Source organism: Eurosta solidaginis, chromosome 1, assembly GCF_040869045.1.
Source record: "Eurosta solidaginis isolate ZX-2024a chromosome 1, ASM4086904v1, whole genome shotgun sequence".
Classification (NCBI taxonomy): Eukaryota; Metazoa; Arthropoda; class Insecta; order Diptera; family Tephritidae; genus Eurosta; species Eurosta solidaginis.
Genome location: NC_090319.1, coordinates 267,074,924 through 267,097,791, shown reverse-complemented (window position 1 = coordinate 267,097,791; position 22,868 = coordinate 267,074,924). Strand labels below are relative to the sequence as shown.

General features: G+C 34.2%; 1 protein-coding gene across 1 annotated transcript in view; it reads right to left on the bottom strand.

Annotated features, from left to right (window-relative positions):
- Positions 1 to 22,530, bottom strand: part of LOC137237262 (uncharacterized) — a 207,698-nt gene extending 185,168 nt beyond the window's left edge. The window contains exon 1 of the mRNA XM_067760684.1: positions 21,916 to 22,530. The gene's annotated coding sequence lies outside the window, so the exon portion shown is untranslated. The remainder of the gene's footprint in view (positions 1 to 21,915) is intronic.
- Between the last annotated feature and the right edge of the window lie 338 nt (positions 22,531 to 22,868).

Genomic DNA, 22,868 nt, shown 5'->3' with positions numbered 1-22,868 from the left:
CGAACTGCAAGCGAAGTTTACGTTTTTTTTTTCCCGAAACAAGAAGCTTTTTTCGTGGTGTTCTGCTGTCAAAACCATTTTTGTTCAGACCTCTTTGGATGGATTGGATGGACACAATTGTCAGTTGAGCTTGCTATATCTTTGGTGTAATTTGGAGCAGGAACTTTTTGAGTTTTGTTCACTTCTTTCAAAATAAATTTTACGTACAACAAAATTTCGTACAGCAACCGATATTCGAGAAAGTTCTGCAAACAAAAAGCTTCTCACAAGATTTTTATTGATAACGCAGTAGGCTTTGAATCTAAAGTCCATGATGGAATTATGCATTATTATATTATGCTGAAGTCAAACCTTCAATAGCGAAGGAAACTAATAAGAGGTAAGACCTTTGTAAACAAATTTTGTACAATTGGGCTAATAATCCCAACGTTGGTTACAAAAAGTTGAAAAAACTCACAGGCTTATTCTATTATACAGCCCTACGAACGGTTTTGCACTTCAAGGAAGGCTAAGTGAAGACAAGCCAAGAAGTGGCCGCCCAAATGGTTCAACAGACGTCCAGTTGGAGTATAATGTTCTATCACCAAAGGAAACCCCGATCAATGCCAACAAGAAATATTCCCAAAATAGCCATAAATACACTTGTGAAAGTGTTCAAGCATCAAGCAAGAAAATTCGTCGTGATAATGGTTAAGCTATCTTTTGAACGGAACATTACACTCGTGTCACCCAAAAGTGGTTCGAAGGTAACAATGCACATTACTTACTTACTTAATTGGCGCTTAACCGTTTAAACGGCTATGGTCTTAAAACAAGGCACGCCAGTTGCTTCTTTTTCTGCCAACCGGCGCCAATTGGTCACAAGTCGTTTTCCACCTGATCCTTCCAGCGCAGTGGCGGCCGCCCTCTACCTCTGCTTCCATAGCCGGGTTCCGATAGAAACACCGTCTTGGCCGAAGCGTCATCTTTCATTCGCATAACATGGCCTATCCAGCGCAGCCGTTGCGTTTTAATTCGCTGGACTATATTGGTCTGCGCAGAGCTCGTACAGCTCATAGTTAAACATTCGTCGGTACTCGCCATCGCCAACGCGTAGAGGTCCATAAATCTTTCGAAGAACTTTTCTCTCGAACACTCGCCGAGCCGCTTCATCTGCTGTTGTTATGGTCCATACTTCTGCCACATATAGCAGGATGGGTACGACTAGTGATTTTAGAGTATAATTTTCGTTTGCCGAAAGAGGAATTGCCTACCTAGTCCAAAGTAGCATTTATTGGCAAGAGTGATTTTTCGCTGGATTTCAGGGCTGTGGTTGTTGCTAGTATTGATGCTGGTTCCCAACAATGCACATTATGTAAGTAAACATTTGAATCCACCCAACGCGCCTTAGTTGTGGCCAAATATGCAATACTGGTTTGCGACAAAGACAAAGCTTTTGGTAATAGGGAATAAAACAAAAACATTTACAGGAGTAAAAAGAATACCGCGAACAGTGTCGCTAAAAGTGGATAAAATAGTGGTAAAAAACTTGATGTCAGGTTTCTGCCGAAAATTTCGGTCATATGGACAGTAAGGATTAAAATTATAAGATTTCTTATTGTAAAAAATTTAATGAGCTGATAGCCCTTAGTTAAATAAAACACAATATTTAAAGTTGTGTTTTAGTTTTACTTCGTCGATATTTCGATTTCAGTCTGAAATCATCTTCAGGAACATATGACTATTTTTGTCGGCCACCGTGGTGTGATGGTAGCGTGCTCCGCCTATCACACCGTATGCCCTGGGTTCAACTCCCGGGCAAAGCAACATCAAAATTTTAGAAATAAGGTTTTTCAATTAGAAGAAAATTTTTCTAAGCGGGGTCTCCCCTCGGCAGTGTTTGGCAAGCGCTCCGGGTGTATTTCTGCCATGAAAAGCTCTCAGTGAAAACTCATCTGCCTTGCAGATGCCGTTCGGAGTCGGCATAAAACATGTAGGTCCCCTCCGGCCAATTTGTAGGAAAAATCAAGAGGAGCACGACGCAAATTGGAAGAGAAGCTCGGCCTTAGATCTCTTCGGAGGTTATCGCGCCTTATATTTATTTATTTTTTTTTTTTTAAACTAAAACACAACTTTAAATATTGTGTTTTATTTAACTAAGGCCTATCAGCTCATTAAATTTTTTACAATAATAAGTACTTACAAGGCTATCAAAAATCAGCAATATTATAAGATTTCTTTAGATGTCATTGATAAAAATATATGTTTTACCCCGCACATAAAAACAAGTATAAACAAAATAACTGTTATTACTTTATGAGCATTTTCAATTTGCAAAACTTTTTGAATCAGTCCTTAGTTGTTATGTGCTCAAGGACGGGTTTGTTTTAAGTAAATCGATTAAAAAAGGTTAACACGAAATTGCATGCACACATTTTTCCGCAATATTTTTTCTTTTTTTTTAACAATGAAAATAAGCGGCGTATGTGTACTTTTGTTCGTCACTGTAAATGTTGTTGTAATATTTATTTATTTTTTATTTTTTTGCATTGCATGTATCTGTTTTACTTCTTGTTTTTACGCCTTACAATACAGATTTGTCTAATTGTATGAGGCATACATAAATACGTTCATATATTTACATATCATGTAAGTAAGCTGCAAGTAACGAACAAACAAAAGGTATTCAACAAACGTCCACCAAATCATGATAGTGCAAAGCGATGGTGTGAAGAAAATGATGTATGAGTACAAGCATTCTTATATCCCCGTGTACTTGCATGTATGAAGAAGAAAGGTGAAAAGATATTTCAATATTTGAAGGTCTTACAAACAAGCAAAGCGCTGAAGTGCTAAACTCAACACTAGCAAAAGCATGAGTCAACAAAAATCTGGTGCATCATTACAACAATAAAAAATTGCATATGCAACACACACTTTCATGTGTGCAGCAGAAAAATGTTAGAAAAAACCAAATTTGCCTTAAGTGCTAACCATCTGACAACCGTGCCTTATAAATATGAGTAATTTAAAGCTAAGTTGCAATACTCCCATAAATTTTATAGCTCATATACACATTGCGGTATGATATGCCATACTCATTGACTGTGTCTGCATTTTGCTCTTGACTGATGGCTCTTAAGCAATTTGTTGTTATATATAAGCTTTGATGTTTCTTAATTAGTTCGTTGGCTAGTTAAGAGAGTCTAAAAGTACTTGCATAAAAAATTATGATAGCGCATTATGATAAGTTTATACAAGTTAATTTTTTTATACTCAGCTGAGCAGAGCTCACAGAGTATATTAATTTTGTTCGTATAACAGTAATCCGTAACGGCATAAACTAATCGAGATAGATATAGACTTCTATATATCAAATTGATCTGGGTGAAAAAAGAAATTCATTTAGCCATGTCCAGCCGTCTGTCCGTCCTCCGGTAAACACGATAACTTGAGTAAATTTTGAGGTATTTTGATGAAATTTGGTATGTAGGTTCATGAGTGCTCATCTCAGATCGCTATTTAAAATGAACGATATCGGACTACAACCACGCCCACTTTTTCGATATAGAAAACTTCGAAAAACCGAAAAAGTGCTTTAATTCATTACCAAAGGCGGACAAAGCGATGAAACTTGGTAGGTGAGTTGAACTTATGACGCACCATAGAAAATTTTTAAAATTTTGGACAATGGTGGTGGCACCGCCCACTTTTAAAAGGCAGTAATTTAGAAGTTTTGCAAGCTGTAATTTGCCAGTCGTTGAAGATAACATGATGAGATTTGGCAGGAACGTTACTGCTATTTCTATATGTATGCCTAATAAAAATTGGCCAAATCTGAGAACGACCGCGCCCACTTAAAAAAAAAAAAATTTAGTCAACTTAAACAAAAAAGTTAATATCTTTACAGTATATAAGTAAATTATATCACCATTCAACTCCAGTTATTATATGGTGCAATAAAATACAAAAATAAAAGATATTTTCAAAATGGGTGTGGCTCCGCCCTTTTTCATTTAATTTGTCTCGGATACTTTTAATGCCATAAGTCGAACAAAAATTTACCAATCCTTGTGAAATTTGATATGGGCTTAGATTCTAGGGCGACAACGGGTTTCTGTGAAAAAGGGCGAAATCGGTTGAAGCCACGCCCAGTCTTTATAAACAGTCGACCGTCTGTCCTTCCGCTCGGCCGTTAACACGATAATTTGAGCAAAAATCGATGTATCTTTATTAAACTCAGTTCGCGTAATTATCTGAACTCTCTTTGTATTGGTATAAAAAAATTGCCGAAATCCGCCTATAACCACGCCCACTTTTTCGATATCGAAAATTACGAAAAATGAAAAAATGCCATAATTCTATACCAAATACCAAAAAAGGGATGAAACATGGTAATTGGATTGGTTTATTGACGCAAAATATAACTTTAGAAAAAAACTTCATAAAATGGGTGTGGCACCTTCCATATTAAGTAAAATAAAATGATAAAGTTCTGCAGGGCGAGATCAAAAGCCCTTGGAATCTTGGCAGGAATACTGTTCGTGGTATTAAATTTATAAATAAATTAGCGGTACCCGACAGATGATGTTCTGGGTTACCCTGGTACACATTTTTTCGATATCTCGAAAACGCTTTCACATATACAACTACCACCAATCCCTTTTAAGATACTCATTAACACCTTTCATTTGATACCCACATCGTACAAACGCATTCTAGAGTCACCACTGGTTCACCTTTATGGCGATATCCCGAAATGGCGTCCACCTATAGAACTATGACCCACTTTCTTTTAAAATACTCTTTAATACCCATGTCATATAAACACATTCCAGGGTTACCCTAGGTTCATTTTCCTGCATGGTGATTTCCCCTTACTTTGTCTCCATAGCTCTCAGCTGAGTATGTAATGTTCGGTTACACCCGAACTTAGCCTTCCTTACTTGTTATTTTTTTATTTATGTTTCTATAAACAGCAGTGCGCTTAACAATCCGTGACGCGACATTCGCTTCTAAGTTGGTACCGACAAAAGTGGGCGTAATATACGTTCTTACGTTTTCTTTCAATATTATACATATATTTTGTTTAGCTCTTTGCAGGAACTTGTGGTAAGTCAAGCGAAGTGTTGGAGTTTAGAGAGCGTCATCTGATTGAAAACAAAAGTAATAACCCAAGCACATAAGCGTAACAAAATGAGTGGTGATTTAGCGCCAGAAAGTAAAACCCACTTAGAAGTAATTGAATAAGTAATATCAGTTCGCTATGTGTACATTAGAGTCGACATAGACACAATGAAATAATATCGTCGGGTTAGAGTGTAAAACTATTCATCGATAAACAAAAAAAGACGTGAGTCCCAAGTACTTATGAAACACGATGTGAAAATATACAGGCGTCTTTAAAATAACTAGAGCTCGCTCTGGGGTTATAGCTAAACCAAAATAGAGCTAGCCTCCCTAGAAACCGATGTGATGTCAATAAGTTTTTGATATCAAATCGATAATTTTTTACAAAGTGTCAATAACTTTTCTATAATTTTAGTAGTAAATCGATAATTTTACGATAAAAAATTTATAACTTTTTGATAAAATTTCGATAATTTTAAATACATTTTTAAAATAAAACAACAGTTTTTCGATAAAATGTCGATAACTTTTTGATAAGAAATCTATAACTTTTCGTCGACATCCTCCCGTTAACAAATCTCATTTTTAGATTAAGATAAACACTTTCCTACACAAATTCTTTAGTGGCCACAACAAGATCTTCGAAATAACAACAACCACATGAAAATTTCAATCTCTTCTGCAAATATATCTCGACCGAAATAAAATTTGCAGTTTCCATTTCCGGATTCGTGGCCTTGGGGCCAAAGCACATCTGCAGATATCACTCTTGATATTCTTTGACGCAGCTGCAAGCTTAAGTAAAGAATAACCGATACAAATTCAAATCAGTAAATTTGCCACACCGCAGCTTTGGTATGAGTCTGACTCCGAAAGTAGCAGCTCCAAGGAGGACTAGGATAGTGCTATCGATATTCTTTCCGAAAATTCAGTACGAGCATTATTTTGTTTTTCTTTTTTTTTGTGGTTTTCCTTCATTTCTTTTTATTCTGTACAAAAAAAGGAAACAGAATTCCGGACAAATAGCCATTTCCACGAAATAACTTGTTTTCGGACAGCATAAAAGGTAATTGATCCATATGATTACTCTGAGGCACCGCAAGTGGTACGTCAGACATTTAGAGAGATAACTTTTGAACAAAAATTTTTTGAGCCTTATTTATAAGATAGCACCCAATCCAGATTAATAAGTACTCACTTTAAATTCCAACTAAATCGAGTTTATGAATTATAAGCTCACAATTGTCAGAAACAAGAGCTTTACTGAATTCGCTGCATATCAAACCCGTTCGTCTTTTATTTAGAAATCCATCCATTAGTAAAAAAGTAAAACTTACAGCAGCCAATTTCGCCTTTTATGTCCCCTGCCCAACTGTTTGTCTTTTCCCTTTCTCTACACCACACTCTCTCACCTACTATTTTCCACTCTTCTTTTGTTTCCGCTTTTTGCTTTTTTTTCCTTCCCATTTTTATTCTCTGCCTGTTTATTTACGTTTTGTTCTAAGCGGTTTTCTCTCATATTCGTATTGGTTTCCTGTCTCGCGTCCTTATCTTCTACACAATATTAAGCACTTTCTGTAGTAAAGAAAAAGAGAGGTACGTCACTGTTCACAAATATAAGTTCAAGGCTGTGAAGTACTTTGTCTAACTGGGAAACGGCACAAAAACACTGAAGCCAATAACAGTCTAGAAAACAAACAGAAAATCTTTCTTGCGATTGAAAATTTAAATATAAAATCATATCTCGATAAAAAAAATTCACACCTTTTAAGATTATTATGTTAGCTGCTTTATCCTGGAATCATGCATAATGTTTTCTTAAGATGGAATAAGCGTGGAAGTTTTCAGGGAAAAAATTCTCTAACATCACTCACGTTAGACAGCGAAGCCAACAGTGAGCATAGGAGGAAGATCAATGGTGGGCCGTGATGAACATATTGTTTTAAGTAAAAGCCCAATGATGTTATGAGAGTGAAAAAGATATTCCAGCTCAAACAATATTCCTATTGACATCATTATTTGGCAGCAAAAGAAGACAAAAACCTCCAGTGAGTTGGAAGGAGCATGTGCTAGTTTTTGCCTCATTCCTTGTACCGTGCTCTCATTCAAGAGGTTAAAACTAAATGGTAGAAATTTCATATATGAACCTGTAAACTCTTTTCAGCCGTTGGTGTTATATGGGCCTGATTTTCATCCAACCAATGACAGTTTTTCTATGGCGTATTTGTGATCGAATGATATTCGTTGATGCTTTAATTTCATCTTTTCACAATCAATTTCTGTCTCGCGCAAAATCAGCTGCTGGATTAATAATACAAAATCTCTTCACCAGCTTTATTCTGGCTTTCATTGCTTTCTTATCAGCATTATGGTACTCTTTACATAACTGCCAAATTTTAGAAACAAATGATGATATATATCTGAGCATTGCTCTATTATTTTTTCCCATTTTGGGCTGAAAGACCATCGATAATGTCAATTCGAAAAGCTCCTTAAGACCCGCAGTCCTTTATAATTTTATCTTAATTTGATTTTACTTTTCGATTTTGCAAAAATTACTAACTACTTTCTTGCAACATATGAACTTCATTTAACTACCAATATTTATTACACCGGCTGACCTGTAAACATTAAAAACTAACTAAAAATAAATAAATATGTAAATCCATAAAATCAGAGCAAAATAGAGCAAATAAAATAACAGTAAGATCATCGCAAAACATAAAACATTATAAGAAAAGGAGAACAGTTTTACAGCTGCAGCAACCTAATAAAACAGCAGCAATAGCTGCAGCAACAGCAACAACAATAAAACAATGACCGGTCACAGAAAGGTAAAAACACAATTTTTACTACACGACAAAATCTTCTCTACACAACATCACTCACTGCCAACCAAAATCTAGCTAAGTTTAGCTACTAGAATTTTAATATCAACGTCCCGCATAATAGTTTGGTTAAATATTTCTTATATACTATTATATATATGCCATGTTTGTATTTAAATATTTGCATGAAGGCGCTAGTGTCTCTGCTAAATACTTAAACAAACTTATCTAAAATAATCTTAGTAGTTATGCATCCATTGCTTTAACTATCATGCGCAAAGTAAAGTGAACGAAGTCGAGTAAGCAGAAAAAAAACAAAGGAGCTACCCACAGCATCGACTAACGAGCGCTCAAGCAATATGTCCAAGCATAGCACTCGACTCTGACCCAAATTTGCTGCTTGTCGCCGCAAAAGACGAGCGCGAATAAAAACAGGAGTAAAATTATGGTGCTATAGCGAGTGCAGCGAAGTTGCATTTACAAAAGCAAAGGAAAAAATATTGGCTAAAAAAATTCCGCAAAATCGTAAGTTTTATGTTTGTTGTATTGTTGTCGTTGCTTTCGTTGCTTTTGTCACTTGGATATGCTTTTATCTATAAGTAAACATATATATTTGGAGCTCTTGATCTCAGATTAGGTTAGGTTAGGTTGAACTGGCCGGTCCATAAGGACCTCGCATAGACTGAATGACTTGGTAGTGTTACCAGAAGTTTGTTTTAATGACCAGTCTGAAAAACCCTATCAAAAACTAGGACCTATGATATGAAATAACTCCGTCCTCTTGGTAAAAACTAGAAGCTTCCTTGGATTTAAGCCACTTGCTGCTTCTAGATCTGACAGCTGTATCACTCCTAATAGCTGCAGTCTTAGCCTGGCAAGCGCAGGGCACGAGCATAAAATGTGATTGATCCTTTCCTCCTCCAACCCGCACTTCCTACATCTGCTATCACCGACCAAACTAAATTTAAAGGCATGTAAAGCCAGAAGGCAGTGTCCAGTGAGAATACCCGTAGTGAATCTACAGTCCTCTCTTTTTAATGATAGAGGCAACTTTATAGTCTAAGGTTGTAAGACCTACACATAATTTTCGACATTTTACAGCCCCGCGCTTGAACCCACGCCTTTCCTGCTTGGTTTATCATGTGCACTTCTCGTCTTCTATTAATCCATCCCAGTCAAATTGGGACGTCCGCGGAGCAAGCTTCAAGGGATGTGCCCTTTTTAGCTAGTTCATCCGCTTTTTAATTCCCACCTATCCAAATATGCCCTGGGACCCAATATAGATGTATGCTTCTCCCTGTGCCGATTCCCTCCGGAGACTGCTTACACTCTAACACGCATTAAGGTGCTGTGTTATGCGAGATAATTGCCTTGATCTCATATTGCTTTATATGTTTTTTTTTTTTTTTTTTTGTTGGTAGCAGCAAATTTATTTGCGAAATATTTAAAACAAAAAACTTAAGCTTTTCTCCTTTAGAGTTTTTTTAAATTTTGCATTATGTTCCAAGGACGGTATTCTAGAATATAATCTGTTCCAAATTGTTTTCCTTTTTAACAGATCCTTTACTTCCCTTTGCATTACAATTAAATTAAATATATACCAATTTTTTCATAGCTTCTAATTTACATAGAACGTGCCCAACGGTATTTTCCTCCAGCTCTTTCTACACCTGCTGTTATTGAGAAAGCCTAAGTTACAAACATGTGAATCCATATGGCAGTATCTAGCAAGTATGCTCATCGTGAGCCTTAAGTCTTCTCATCAAAGATATGAGTCACTTTGTTGGTCTAATATCGTAGACTTTGCACATAATCTTAGAAATTTTGCAGTCTTCTGCTTCTTTCCACACCTTCTCTGCTTGGTGGATCATATGCAACTCCTGTCCACTCTTGATTTCTCCCCAATGGATTGGAACGTCCATCGTCTATTCACCGAGTGTGCCCTCCTCTTTTGCCATCTCATAGGCCTTTTCGTTACCTTCTATCCCTTTATAACTGGAAACCAAGTATAGATGTATAGTCCAGCCTGAACGAAATTTTTCTTTTGCTGCTTTGCATTCCACAACATTTCTTCATGACGTACTGTGAGAAGTTTGAGCCTAATCGCCACCTGATCATGAATACATATATATTGACGCGATTGCAGGTTAAACACGCTTCTTTCAGAATTTCTGCTCTTTTCTTCCTGGCGAGGGAGATTAGTGTTCACTGCGAGACTTTTCGAGACTTTACTAGAGAAACTTTTTTTCTTATTGAAAAAAACTTTTTTCTAAATATTTAATGTAACTCTGTCCAGGACCAGAACTCTCGTTGGCTCATCATATTATCTGTAATAAAAGTTGTTCAAACAAAATTCGGCCCGAAACTAAAATAGCCTAAGGGATATTCTTTAATATTGGACATAGAAGAATATTGCTTATTTGTAACTCTATAGTTGGATGAGTTATAGCTAAAAAAAATCCTGTAGGTCGTTGCATAGCATATTTAATTTTCAATTACAATGGAATAATATAAATTTCAAAATCTTCTTCCTAAACCTATTTCGTGCCATGCAAGTAATGCATGGTTAAGATTACTGGTACACAGTTTTAATTAATAAAACATAACTGTGATAATTTTTCGGTTATGTAAAATTATTTCTTCGATTCATTTTCAAATTAACAAACCGTTCTTTTAACTACTGTGACATAAAAACAATTTTCTTTTGAAGAAAAGTCGTAAAAAAATATAAAATTCGTTCTAAGCTTTTCATTAATATTATTTATTACACATGCTAGCATCGATGAAAGAACAATAACAAATTAACCGCGTCTAAGTTAGCTCAGTAAATTTTCAGTACCAGCGCTTTAAAGTTCTTTGTTCTATTTCTTTAAAAATTTTGCATGCTGTTTTAAACTAAATTAATTTTCCGTATGCTTTTCAGTCATGTTCTTTTCTTATTGTTTTTGGTTTGTACTTTAGCTCTAAGTTTACAGACATACATATATATTTTCATATAGTTGTAGGAAGATGAACAGTTTGAGTGGGCTCGTTACATTATACAAAGTTCGTGTCTAAAGTCTTTCGTAAAGATAAATAGAAGTGTAAGGGTAAGGAAAGTATGCGGAAATGTGGGAAGACATGATACACGCTTACGTCGATGGAACCACACTAATTTTACGGAGTTTATCTATAGTACACTTTACCGATCCAGTTACAAAAAAATCGTAGGAGATATCAGATGACTAAAGTGTATTTCTCACGGGAGTGAAAGCCGTAACCAAAGCAGTAGACTATTAAAGAAAACTGTGCAAAACTGCAGTCTAGTAAAATTTTGTATCGACAACCAGCCAGTCATAGACGTTAGAATCTCGCATAGCACAACAACCATAACTGTGTTAAAATGTACTCTAATATTCTTAGCACTTGGAAGAATTGGAAATGGGAGAAGCTTACATTTATTAAAGGACTCGGACCATTTGGGCAAAGATGGTAAGACGCGATGGGTGAACCGGAAATGGAGACAAGCAAGCGGAAAAGGTATGAAACGAAGTGTAGAGCTGTGAAAAATCATATCAAATCATATTTCCTTAAAGCATCTAATGGGGTGGTCTCAAAATAAACTTCTGGTAACACTATGGCAACATTCAGTTAATGTGAAGTCCTTATGGATCAGCTATTCCAAGCTCATCTTAATTCGAGCACACCAAAATCCTTACGGAGTATTGAGCTTTATGAAAAATGATCCAAGAAAAATTTCGTTTTATGAGGCATCAAACTATGACACGTCTTAAAATTGAGTACATATTTATCAATTGCAAAACTTGTTTTATTCGGAAAACGCTCTTTTTCCTTTACAAATACATACATGTAAGTATAAATTGATATATATGCTCACATTTCTCCGATAACAAGAAGTTCACGTCCGTCCAAGAGAGGTTTTTCGCAACATACTTTATTGAAAATTACTGTCCGCGACCCGCCAAGAGAGTATTCGCCTATGGCAGGGTAATTTGTTCTAAAAATTTTTTCAAAAACTTCAACAATAAATCCAAATCCACCTTATGGAGTCGCCCGTAAGAAGACGCTTGAATCAAGGTTTGTTAAAATTAAAAAAAAAAAAAAAAAATGTGTTTATTCCAAAAAAGCTATAGTGGAAATATGAAATTATCTATAGGATATATATTAAATTTATTTTTTTGGTTTACCAATTTTTTTTTATGCTAATACTTATTCTTAACTCTTCGTCCTTGGTCAGCTGAGGTGTCTTATATTTCAAATAAATTGCCATTGAAAATCAATAATGGGAGCAATTCGGAAATCGACGAATATTTAAAATTTCCATAGAATGCTGGTGTAGCAAATTCGAATATTAAGTCTTTCGTTAAGAATAGATTACCAGAAGTTCAAGTTATACTTACACATATTGCTGAAGCATCATGACGAAATAATGAAAAATTTATTAATACCTTATTTTATGTCCATAACTGTTTATTATAAATATTGTAAGTTATTACATTTACTTCTGTGAATTTAAGGGATTTTATAATCATTTCGTATTGCAGTAAAATGAAATTAAGTGCAAGCTCCCTACTTTTCTCTCTAACTCTACTTTCAGGGCCAATGTTTTATTAAAAACCTTCTTTGATGTCAATAAATATTGTAAAAAAAATGCTAGAAAATATCGCTCAACATCTCACTCGTCCCTCATAAGATTTATTGCTGGCAATCATGCGGCAAATGCCTGTCACAAAAGCCAACATGACATTCTCCCCCATTTTGTATTACACCAACAATAGCACAAAGCAATGCCATAACTCTAGCGGCAGTCAGAATAAAAATTATAACAAATTAAAATTCCAGTTGCCCATCAATGAAGGCATGTATATGTGTGTGTATGTAAGTTTTTGCATATATCTATGAGTATTGCAGAAAGTTGTGGCAGCAGCAGTAAAAGAAATTGCCAACGCTAATTTCGCAACCACAGTTATGTGAAGTTAGAATCTGCGCACACAACATAAAAGCTTGTGCTTCAACTTGAAAGCGCTGAATTGATTGATAGGTTAAGTTGCAAAAAGTGCTACAGAAAAATATTAAAAGAAAAGCAAAACATAAAACGCATTGATGTACAACAACTGTAACATTGGCAATGTTGTTGATAGCTGCCCCTATGCTACAAGATAAAAAATATATACACACGCACCTATATAAATGTGGCGTTGTCAGTGCGTCTTTTTGTTTTGATTATATTTTTTTTTTATTAGAATCATTTTCATTGTCATTGTTGCGCACAATAACAGGATGCTCTCGTGCCGTTTCAGCCTGCACCTACAATTAAACTACGACAAGCAACAGCAATTTCTACTTACGATATTACCTAAATGCCAGACACATATGACACATTGCAGCGCAATAGATGCTGTTCTACTGGATGTTGTGATGTCAAGCCGTCAGCAGTGGCAGCAGCAGCGTTAACAATAATTGCGGGAGAAACAGGTGCTTCTTAAGGTTGTTAGCCACATTTATTATGAGTATGCCAGTATGAGTGACTTTGAAATTCTTTTACAAACTGATAAGCGTCAGTTTTTCAATTATCCTATTTCCCTAATTGTTTAATGTTTAAGTAGTTTCGTTGTTAGACAAATTAGCGCTGTTAAATTACTAGCTTCTGGTTAAACTGAAATAAATGCTTGTGTTAGTAATTTAAGCAAGCGCATAAACATGCTGAGTATAAATCCTTACAATTAGTGAGGGGTTTTCTCAAACCTTGAGAAATTTGTTTCAGAAATTTTCACTTTCAAAATTGTTGGCGCAGCTTATAGAACTTTGGTATGAAAGAAATACACGCCATTTGCTTGTCAATAGCCTTTTCTAGAAATAAGTTAACTAGCATAATGTTGGTCTCATAAATCACTGACTTATTAGAACTCGGAGCGGTAAAGACACTTGTTCTTTCTGCTATTTTTTTTTTTTTTTTTCAACATACATGAAACCGTTTAAAGAAGTAATTTGAAATATTTACGTGAACCTGACCATAAGTTAGTTTTTAAATCCTTTGTTTAGTTTACAACAACAAATCACAGTTTGGAGAAATATTCTTATATGGAATAATCTTGTAAATAAATTGACCTCAAATGTATACACGACATAATTTTGAAACTTAAGGGTGAAGGACAAACGACTTTAAACACGAACTTTAAACTCAGAGTAGGGTTCGAAATTCTTTATACACGAAACTGCTCTACGCTCACTTTACTCAAAAAAAAAATAAATGAAAGGCCCGATAACCTCCGAAGAGATTTTGGGCCGAGCTTCTCTTCCAATTTGCGCCGTGCTCCTTTTAATTTTTTTCTACGAATTGGCGGCACAGGACCAACTTGTTTTATGCCGACTCCGAATCGCATCTGCAAGGCAGATGTGTTTTCAGTGGGAACTTTTCGTGGCAGAAATATACTCGGAGTGCTTGCCAAACACTGCCGAGGGGCGACGCCGCTTAGAAAAATTTTCTTTTAATTGAAAAAACTTGTTTCTAAAATTTTGATGTTGCCTTTCCCGGGGCGTGAACCCAGGAACTTCGGTGTGGACAGCGGAGCACGCTACCATCACACCACGGCGGCCGAATCTCACTTTACTCAATATTATGAAATTTCGAGTGAAAAACGAAAGACTTAAGACCGAACTTAATCACTCAAATATTTTCAGAACAATAATCTGAAATGAAGAGTAAAATTCAAAAGACTTAAGACACGCACTTTAAATTTGGAGTAAAATCTGAAGGACTTAAGACACGAACTTTAAATTTGGAGAAAAGTCCGAAAGAACTACAAACGAACTTGGCAAACGTGTAATCATATCTTCTTGTATATTTGTATGTTTGATAGCGATTTAAACGAAATTTGGCACAGAGATAACGTATCACCTTCTAAGACTTTCTACCTAGGTTTTGCTACTCAGAATGTTTCACAAGGTTGCCACCTATTCGAAATTAAAAAATTTTGCATGAGATATGCCGATATGGGTATCAAACGAAAGGTTTTTCACTCCTCACTACAATAGGGACATTTTTGAAAGGGGTTGCCATTTAGTGTTGCCACCGATCCGAAATTAAAAAAAAGTGCATGAGATATGCCGATATGGGTATCAAACGAAAGATATTTCACTCCGCATTACAATAGGAACATTTTTGAGTAGGGTTGCCTTTTAGGGTTGCCACTTATACGAAATTAAAAAAAATTGCATGAGATATGCCGATATGGGTATCAAACGAAAGGTGTTTCTCCCCGCATTACAATAGGAACATTTTTGAGTAGGGTTGCCATTTAGGGTTGGGGTAGTTAGACGAAATAGTACTCTACTTACTCATATTCAATTAAAGCTTTATATGAGAACATTAAAGTTAAAAATCTTCGTAAAAAATCTTGCACATGATTCGACTTAATTTTCTTAATTTCACACACGCTAATAAAATTGAAATGCTATACCAAGGCACCGTAGCAAATTCTAGCAAAATATATTTAAATGCATAGTTTTGGCAAATATGAAAAGAATACTTGCAATTTCTCACATGTTACTATTAGAAAGATTTCTCACCATAGCAAAAATGTATCTCACCATGGTAATTTGCTACCGTTACACACTAGAGGCATATCTTCAATCTGAAAACAATATCTAACCATTTAACTACTTGCCAACAGATGGTGCTTAGGGAAGTAAGTTGACATTTAATTAATCTAACTGATAGTTGTCGTCCACCGTTGGCGGCCACCGTGGTATGATGGTAACGTGCTCCGCCGACCACACCGTATGCCCTGGGTTCGCACCCCGGGCAAAGCAACATCAAAATTTTTGAAATAAGGTTTTTAAATTATAAGAAAATTTTTCCAAGCGGGGTCGCCCCTTGGCAGTGTTTGACAACCGCTCCGGGTTTATTTCTGCCATGAAAAGCTCTCAGTGAAAACTCATCTGCCTTGCAGATGCCGTTCGGAGTCGGCATAAAACATGTAGGTCCCGTCCGGCCAGTTTGTAGGGAAAATCAAGAGCAGCACGACACAAATTGGAAGAGAAGCTGGGCCTTAGATCTTTTCGGCGGCTATCGCGCCTTACATTTATTTATTTTAACTGATAGTTGTCATAGCTGATAGTTTTCATTCGTGAAATTTACAATTTTTTGGAACGTAATAAAATTGTGAGAATTTCATAGTGTATAACTAAAAAAATGTTTGAAATTAATAATTCGGCGCATGAAGATACTCGACCTAAATAACTTAGTTCTCGATTTCACTAAATTTCGTAACAATCCCTTATACTATATGCTGGAATTACCCATTTAAAATTTTTTATTCCAGTTCATTTTGCGGTTAGTGTCTGATATATTTTTGAAAACTATTTTTAAGGAAATCAAATATTAGTAGTAAAAATATATAATATATTTACATATAAAAAAAAGTAGAGTTTGGTTAATGATGACATGTAGAACAAAATGTCTTATGTGACATAGTCGTAGATTGCCGAGCAAAGCTCGGCCGCCCAGGTACTTTAGATTAAGGCACGACAGACTTATGGCACGAACTTGGTAAGTGCTCACTCAAATCTATTTCTCGTGTCAGTAATCTAGCATAACTTAGCAATCAGGTTGACTGGAGTTCCTCAATCATTTACACAAGCATATTCTGAAATTTGGAATAAAGAACAAAAGACCTAAGTCACACACTTGGAATTCCGAGTGAAGAAAGGTAAACGCAAGGCACGACCTTGAAATTCAGAATGAAGTACGAAAGACTTAAAACACAAACTTGCAAAGAAAGACTGCAATCTATTTCACGTTCCCAATAATTTAGTAATATAGAAATATACATTTAATTTACAACGTGAAAAACTTAAGCGTTTTGTGTTTTTTTTATTATAATAAGTACATATTTCTTTAACTAAATGAGTTTTTAAACACGTGCTGGCAATTTAACAACGTCTGTCGTGTAGATATTAAATTAATCCTCAGTATCCGATAAGAATCGTATGAAAAAAACGGCGGATTCCAAAACATGTTATACTTACATCGTTTTTTAAGATCTTGGGATTTTTTTTTTTTTTTTTTTGTTATTTTGAATCAAGAGGATGATGCTTGTAAAGAATATAAATAATATTTAATAGTCTCCCTGCTTTTAAGAAATTTATTTCTTAAAATATTCAACTCTTTTCAGAATTATATACGACGTTATTTGAAAACACTAAGCAAATGGCGAAAAACAACACATAAATCATAAAAAAATCTAACATTATGAGTACTGCAAAAACAAAAGTATCTCATCAGTTTGCTCTAATAGCTGGGTTGATTATAAACACTACTAAAGTATTTTTATATGAATTTCATTAAAATTTTGACACCATGATCTTTCCACGTGGCTGAATTACTTTCTGCTCTCGTTGCTGTCGTTGATGTGCAAAATAAAATTCTCTGTGAAACAATGGAAACGGTGCTGTAAACAAATGACACACGTTTACACTCTTAAGCCCACTAAATACTGATGATGTGAAGTGCTCAGTAAGGATTTGACAGATAGTGACTTGTGATAGATTGACGGGAAAGCAGCAAGGCATCATTACGTACATGACCAAAGTTAGGTAATGGAAACAAAATGGCTTTAATACTTGTTGAAATCCACTCATTTAATCCCCTCAAAATAATACAATGGTCTTCACATTCTCTAAATAATGGAAGCCGTGTTTCAATTTGTGCCAAATTTTCTATATCCATAATTGCGTTGAAGGCTATTCAAGAATTGTAATACTAATAAGAGAACATCAAAAACATCTTATTGTCTGAACTCAAACCCGATTTCAATAGCTTATGAAAATCAGAACAAGTCAATATGCTCTTTCTTTATTTAATAATGTGAGAAAAATTTAAACAACATGACATCAGGGCGGACAACGCGACAGCTCTTTCGATTAAATCTTATAAATCTCTTCAAAGCATTTTATCACGGGAGTATGATTTGAACCCCACTCCTATGATGGTTGAAGTGCTACAAACGCATTCAGCCACGTCATGCCTTAGTTGTCGTATTCTGTATAATTTAGCTAAATTTGTTATTGAGAAAACGAGACACATTTTCAAATTTATCAAATATCTTTTATCGAAGCTAATGGCTAAAGACACAGCCTACGGTTGCTGTTATATCACTTAATGTGATATATTCATGTTAGTAACAAAAGTTAATCATCTTAAGAAAGAAAAATATGAATATGTTAAAATTGTTTTGAGCTTCAAACAAACTAACTAATACAAGCAAAATCTTGGTTAGCATAAAATTTTAAGCTACCATTGCTTGTTACTCATAATACTTCATTATATATTCCTCATTACCTTAATGGATTAGCAGTTTATGTTAATAACGGTTGTTGACAATTTATTAAAAATTAAAATGTGTGTGTATACTGAAAGCGATTTCTTTGTGAAGTTTGTAATTAATTTTCGTTTGCTTATCATTAGAGAAATAAAATATAATAAATATTTATTTCCATTCTTCGATTTTTCAATTTTTAATATATTTCTTGTTTTAAAAATTGTATAAAAGGAATTTGTTAATTAAAGTGAGAAATAACACTGCTGTACAAAATTTCAATTTTGGTCTCGGGCGTTGACCAAACAATTAAATAAAAGCGTTGGGCCCGTGAAATTACTAAAAATGTGAGGCGTAACATAACCTGTTTAAGGTTCAGTTGGTCTTACATATGAATATTAATAGAAATTTGACGCATCTAATTTGATCAACGCCCTAGATTGATGAGGAATGTGATGACTATTGCCTAAGACCTACCTAATTATTTTCTAGATTTTAGTATTATTGTTAATTCATGTGAGCATTGTTTTCCATAAAACCATTTAACTTAAATTTTTTTAATTATTTTAGTTTCAAGTTTTAGTCTTTATTTAATTGTCTATTATTTCTCATTCAATTTAGATCATTCTGAGATTTATTATTACAAGGATTCTTTCCTGACAATTTGTTACAATCTAAGTCCATATATTTTGTTGTCACTTCTACCGGACTGTATGTAATATTTGTTCCAAATATGAACCAAATCGGACCACAAACACGATTTTTTGAAATATTTCAATCCATGCGCCACCTATCAGAGTTTGTTTTTCTTGTTATTATATTTTCATCAGGTTCTCAACTATATTCCAAGTTTCAAGCTTGTAGCTTATCGGGAAGTTACTTAAATTTCAACTAAAAAATTCTGTTCGCCCGGCCGTTCAATTCAAGCTAAACAAAACCGTTTAAAAAACACTTCTCAATTGACATTGTACCAAATAAGGTATAATAACTGCTGTAATCCATTGCGTAAGTTATTATGAGTTCATTAAGATGAGTGTGTGTACACAATACAAAGGGTTTTTGTTTTATTTGTTGCACGTATATGTTCAAGGAATTTCGATGGAATCAATATGTAAAATCCTTAGCAATAGTGGTGAATGTTTAAAATACATATCTTAATCATTTCCAAAACTGAGCACTGAAAAAGCGAAGGTTGTAATTTTCTCTTGAAAAACAGATTAGAAAACAAATTTTTGATCTAGAATTCACTATCCGTATCAAAGCCACTGAAAAATCTGCATGGAAGGAGTTCGTTTGGGTTGTAAAAAACTTTTTAGTAAACAGGAAGTTAACTTATTTCTCTGAGCATCCAAACCAACTGATGCTACATTTTCAACATCTGAGTGCAAATATGAGTACAAATATGCACTTTCTCAATACCCACCAGTACGGGTTTCCTGAAAATTTAGGCGGTCTTGGTAGAGAGCAGGGCAAGTGTTTTCCAAAGGACCCACGCCTTTTTATAGAGTGATATCAAGGACAATGGAAAGCTTATATGTTGGTTGATTACTGCTGAAGTGTTCAGAGTAATGTTCCTAAATCAACTAATAAATGAAAATCATTTTAAAAAAAAGTAACTCATTGCAATTATTTATAAAAAAAAACTATTTTTACTTAAAATGCTATTATTAAATATTTCGAAAACGAGAACTGCTAGGAAAAAACGACTTCTACATTTGAGAAGAGGATAAAAAGTTCTTCAACAACCATGAATAAAATTCCATGCAATGAAATCTTAGTCGACAAGTTCAATTATTACCTAGGATACATCTGTGGTTCTTACTATTCCAGATTTTTAAGAACCAGAACTTCAAATCTAAGTATACGTGTGACTAAATAATAACACGTACATTCTGGGCTATGAATATGTATATTGAGCGCAAGATAATGGTTGGCGTATTACAAGAGTATTGTCCAACTTTTTTTGTACTTTTAAAGATATAAATTCTAACGGCATTGTATGTGTGAACAAAATGATATACAAAATACCGATTTTCTGCAAAAATTTACTAACTAGTTTATTTGCATATTTTTCATGCTCTCATGCATGTCAAACTATTTTCTTATTTGAAATAAGAGGCTGTGCTTTTTTCTCGTACCAGTAAGGCGTTCTAAAATGCTTCACAGAACGTGGGGTTGCTAATAAATTTGGACCAACCCACATACGACGAAATTCTTGGTTAAACCTTCGTTCCTGGCCCAGCGCATGTTCCGTTTTATAATTTACAAACTCATTGCTCTATTTTCTAAAAAAAAACTCTCCGTAAGTCCTCAGGTAAGTTTTGGCTGGCCGGTGATTAGAGGTTTGGTATGCGACATAAAATTAAGTGATTTATTAAAATCAGAAAGAAAAGAATTTTTGTGTAGTGTATTTTGTTCTAAAAACAAACTAATAAAGATTCCTTATTATTTATCTAACAACATTTGTTACTCGAACTTTATCTGTGTTTATGTGTAAAATGTCGCTTTAGATGTTGTTAGAAGTTTAAAAATGCAAAATGTAAAAAAAATTAACAAATTATATTTGAAAAAATATTTAATAAAAATTTATAGATCATAATTCTGGGATAAAACATGTAACCACATACATTGCTAGGGCGTGCTTTTCATCTACGCTATTCTTCTTTATACAGAATTTTTTATAATAACACTAATTTTTCTACATTTTACTCGTTATAATTAAAAAAAGCTATTTTCTTATTTGCTTGCTTCTAACGGTAAAAAATAACACTATGTACACATTTAGTCATTGTGTGGTCTTCATTGATCGGCCAGTTCAACCCAACGGTAAAAAATGCGTTTCTTAAGCTCAAAACTAAGAAGTTTGCTTAGGCGAAGTTTTTGACAAAGATGTGCATTTCTAAAGTATTTAATGCGCAAGGTAAAAATTTCGTTTTTTTTTTATTCTTCAATTTTTAAAAGGAAAAAAGTTCTTTTGCTTTTAGTGCAAAAAAAATTAAATAAAATAAAAATAAAAAGTGCGTTTCCTTATTATTTGGCATTAAAGGAAATACATTCCTTACTTGATTTATTACATTTCGTAGGAAGTTCGTTTCTTAAATATTAAGTTAGAAATGTGTTTAAAAGTGTTGCCGGCACTTTAGATAAAAGTGTGTCAATTTCCAAGCAAATAATATATCAAACGCATCAATTGTAAATTATTTATATATCACCACCCTCTGGCTAAAAGCTTGAATGACCAATTTATTTTTTTGGTTTTGAGCTCTTGGTGTCGCTTGGTTATTCATTGAATGTTCTGCATTATCACGTTGACAATTTCGGTGCAGGATGCAACTCCACAGACTTAAAACTTCGCAACATAGGCTAATCATTCGTTTTGCAGGTTCCTGCAATTTTAAGTAAAGAATATCCTAACACATATTACTAAAGAATAAATAAATTTATTTATTTTTTTTTTGTTTTTATTTTATTTTTTTTTGTTTAATGTCACCCTCAAAAAAAAATTTTTTTTTTGTTATATAAACAATTTGTTTTCTTAACCCTTTTAATTCCTAGTAGTAGTACAAGTTTTTTTTTTTTTTTAAGATATTTTCATTCACATACAAATTTTAATTGCGTGATGCAGAAGTAAGCTTAAACAAAATATTTTCAAAACTCACTTTTTGCACGTTGCTCGTTCGCTGTTCGTTCGTTGATAGGCACCCTGATATCCTTTCGCTTGGTTAATACTGTTTATGTAAATTTAACACTATTGCATTTGATAATAAATTGCTTGCAATAAGTTAGAATTGTTTTATTGAATATTTTCCAAATAACTTTTAGCAAAATATATATATGTTTTTTGATAATCCTTTAACTTAGTTCACCAAAGCATTCATACAAAACTCTCTTTTATTCACCAATTTATTTAGGTTATTTTTATTCTCTTAATTATTGTACGCTGGATTTTGCTATATTTTTTATTTAAAAATTTTAGCAAGCACTTTTTTAATTTTAATATTTATTCATATAACATTCTCTTTGGAATTTTCACAGTTCGCAATTGGCAAAATTGTTTAAATTTATTTGATTCCTTACACGTTTCTTTATATAATGCACACTCACAATCATAAAATATTTAGAATTTTAAAGTTTTTTTTTGTCGAAAAAGCACAATTAAATTTTAAGCAAATTTTTATAACCGATAAAAATGTGTTTGTCCCAAGCAAAACTATCCGATATAGTTTTGTTGGATTTTGGAAAGGAGGAAAGCGAACTTGACCGTAGAGAGATGACTGAATAACTAAACCATATGCCAAACTAATAAGTAGTTATATAAGTTCGAAGTCTTTTCTTTAACTGAGTGCGCCGCAAAGATGTTGCGGCTGCGAATGCTCGTGAAAATATATGTGTTGTATTTGTGTGGCAGCAACAATAAATTCTTCGGCTATTGGTGTGTCGGCTTTATTTTTTATTTGTCTACAATTGCTCATCGCCAGCTATAACACACGATTTATTCCGCACTATGTGTGCTAACGCCTTGGCAATGGAAATGCTTATGTATGTCCCACAACTGCGCCAATAGAACGTAAGCGACGTCATACCCCATTCGGCAAAAACGTCGAAAGCAGCC